The sequence below is a fragment of the Mastomys coucha genome, unplaced genomic scaffold (assembly GCF_008632895.1).
Source record: "Mastomys coucha isolate ucsf_1 unplaced genomic scaffold, UCSF_Mcou_1 pScaffold22, whole genome shotgun sequence".
Lineage (NCBI taxonomy): Eukaryota > Metazoa > Chordata > Mammalia > Rodentia > Muridae > Mastomys > Mastomys coucha.
The window spans coordinates 166,829,439-166,832,668 of NW_022196905.1; the positions used below are offsets into that span (position 1 = coordinate 166,829,439).

Consider the following 3,230-nt stretch of genomic DNA (forward strand, 5'->3'; position numbering starts at 1 on the left):
CACACACACACACACACACACACACACACACACACACACACACACACAGATACATGACATGTTGAAGTTCCAGTTTCCCCATACCTCTAGAAAAAGGATGCTTGCAGATATAACTCGATGAATTAATATCTGATCACATACTGCGGTAAGATGGGCCTTTAACTCAGTATGGCTGATACCATCATCACAAGAAGACTCAGCACATGGAGACCACCACTAAAAGCAGAGACAGAGACTGAACGTTGTCACAAGCCAAGGCACAAACCAGACAATGGGAGGGGAGAGGAGAGATCCTGGGGGGTGATACCACGTCCATGTTGGTATCTTCTGACTGGCATCATTACCTTTTAGAACTGTGAGACAAAAGCCACGTGCTGTGTGGCTTCTGTGACCCTAGGAAGCTGATGGAGACGCTGGGTATCTTTGACTATCAACTTCATCTCAAGAGGCATAATGAGTCTTTGACTGGGAGTCAAGAGTTGCATTGGGTATTTTTCTATTGCTACGATTAAAATGCTGTGATCATGGCAACTCATAGGAGGAAAGGTTTATCTGGGCTTACAGGACCAGAGGGAAAGGTTCCATCATGCCAGGGATGCTGCAGGCGATGTTGCAGGCATGACAGCTGGAGCTGCAGGTTGAGCTCATTTCTAAACCACAAGTGAGAATAAACTAGGAATGCTGGGTGACTTTTGAAATCCCAATGACAAACTTCCTTCGGGAAGGCCACACCTCCTAAATCAGTGGTTCTCAACCTTCCTAAGGCTGTGACCCTTTAATACAGATCCTCATGTTGTGGTAACCCCACCATAAAATCTTCTTCATTGCTACTTTAAAACTCTAGTTTTGCTACTGTTGCGAATCACTGTCTAAATGTCTGAGTTTTCAGACGGTCTTAGGTGACCCCTATGAAAGGGTCCGACACCCCCAAAGTGGGCATAACCCACAGGTTGAGAACCACTGTCCTCCCAAATCTACCCAAACACCAACTAGGGACCATGTATTCAAACATCTGACCTTATGGGCATCTGTCTCATTTAGCCACCACAGGGATCTGGTCCAAAGATGAACATCCATCATTCCAGCTCTTGAGAGGTTGAAACCAGAAGATCTTGAGTTCAGGGCTCTGTCTTAACCTCCCCCCTACATAATAAGCAAAATAAGACAGTCTAGGTCACTTTACCTTGGGTTTCTTTTCTGCTTAGCTATGAGGTCGGAGTACATCCCAAAGTTTCAAAAGTAAGGACTGTCTGGTCCATGATAAAATGCTGGTAGTGATTTTTACATGGGCAAATAGGCAAACAATTAAATAATAATGTTTACTGTTAATCATGATGTTCTTAAGTGTATAAAAAGTGAGACCAATTTTATGTCTGTGTAGTGTGATAGGAAAATATGTAACATTTCGAGAAGGGTAGATTGAAATAGAACTATGGGTAAATAATAGAACAGTTGGCATATGTAGATGGAAAAAGCCGTGAGTGTAGTATGGGAGAGACTGACGTTTGGGTAAACACTGAGCTCCATATTCTATTAAAAAAAAAAAAAACTGGATCAGAAATACTAGAATTCTATGGCTAAGGATGCCCATGAGAATCCACACTGTGAGGGTCCACAGGAAGATTAGTAGGCAGTTTATGGAGACACAAGAGAGGCATACCAGTTCTGCACAGCCCAGGAGGGGCAAGAGTCCCATCCCTCTTCGGAGGTATCCTCTGATTCAGCAAGGATCGGCTCTGTACAGATACAAACAAAGCCTTACCTATGCTACCCACTGTCTTAGTTATGATTCTATTGCTGTGAAGAGACACCATGACCAGGGCAGCTCTTATAAAGGAAAACATTTCATTAGGGTTGGCTGACAGTCTCAGAGGTTTAGTCCATTATCATCATGGCAGAAGCATGGTAGCATGCAGGCAGACATGGTGCTGAAGAAGGAGCTGAGAGTTCTACCCCAGGATTGGCAGGCAGCAGGCAGAGACTGAGATAAGGCCACACCTACTCCAACAAGACCACACCTCCTAATAGTGCCCCTCTTTATGGACCTTTGGGAGGCCATTTTTACTCAAACCAAGACATTCCATTCTCTAGCCCCCTTAGGCTTGTAGCCATATCGTAATGCAAAATGCATTTCATTCGACTTCAAAAGTCCCCATAGCATAGCCTATAATAGTCTCAAACTTGTTGGAAAGTGGAAGGTCTCTTCTGAGACTCATGCAGTCTCTTAACTGTAACCCCCTGTAAGATCAAAATGAAAAAGCAGATCACATACTTCCAACATACACTGGCACAGAATATACTACATCACTGTTCCAAAGTGGAGGGAGAGGAGCCTAGTGAGGAAACACCGGACCAAAGCAAGACAGAAAACCAGCTGGGCACACTTCAAACTCTGCATCCCCACGTCCGGTCTCTCTTCAGATCTCCCACTCCTTTCAGCTTTCTTGGGCTGGTTCCACTTCTTGTTAGCAGTTCCGCAGCAGGGATCCCATGGCTCTGGGATCTCCAACATCTTAGCATCTCTGAAGCAGCCCAGGCTTCCCCTTCAGAGCTTCTCACACAACGGCCTCTCTGGACCTCCATGCAGGGACACCCCTGATGCATACCTGGCCTTGGCAGATGCTCTCATTCATGGAGGAAGAGTCTATAACCCCTTCCTTCTGTCCTTGACTCTAAAGCCAGAACCGCATGGTCGAAGCTACCAAGTTCTGCTGCTTGCTGGGGCTGGAACATGGCCCCTCATTCAACTACATCTTAATCATCTTTCTGCTTTCAAGGATTTCCTTCATTGCCTGAGCTTAGCTGTCTTGGAACTCACTCTGTAGACCTGACTGGCCTCAAACTCAGAGATCCACCTGCCTCTGCCTAGGAGTGCTGGGATTGAAAGGGTGCATCTCCATGCTTGGCCCTAAGCTTTTCTTTAATTTCTTTTTTACTTTTGTTTAATTTCTTTTCTCAATTTGTAAGCGTATCTGGGTGGGGTCTGCCCTGAGGTCACCACTCCTGTTATTCAGTATTATAACATTGGGATTTCTTTAATCTGTTTATTTCCTTGAACACAGGACTTAGCTCCATTTCACTTCCGGTACCCCTTTTCTCCTCAAAATTGTAGATTTTGTATTTTTCCTTCTTCAGCTTGCTCTTTTTTATTATAAATCTGCACAAGCATGACCACTAATAATCACACAACAAAGCCAGTATTAGGTTAGCTTCAAGCTTTTTTTTTTTTT

At 44.5% G+C, this 3,230-nt stretch overlaps 1 long non-coding RNA gene across 1 annotated transcript in view; it reads right to left on the reverse strand.

Annotated features, from left to right (window-relative positions):
- The window catches only part of LOC116071247, a 93,149-nt gene that overhangs the window by 88,993 nt on the left and 926 nt on the right, over positions 1–3,230 (reverse strand). Inside the window, exons 2-3 of the long non-coding RNA XR_004110786.1 lie at positions 1,018–1,143; positions 85–216 (exon numbers count right to left, since the gene is read on the reverse strand). This is a non-coding gene — a long non-coding RNA (uncharacterized LOC116071247). The remainder of the gene's footprint in view (positions 1–84; positions 217–1,017; positions 1,144–3,230) is intronic.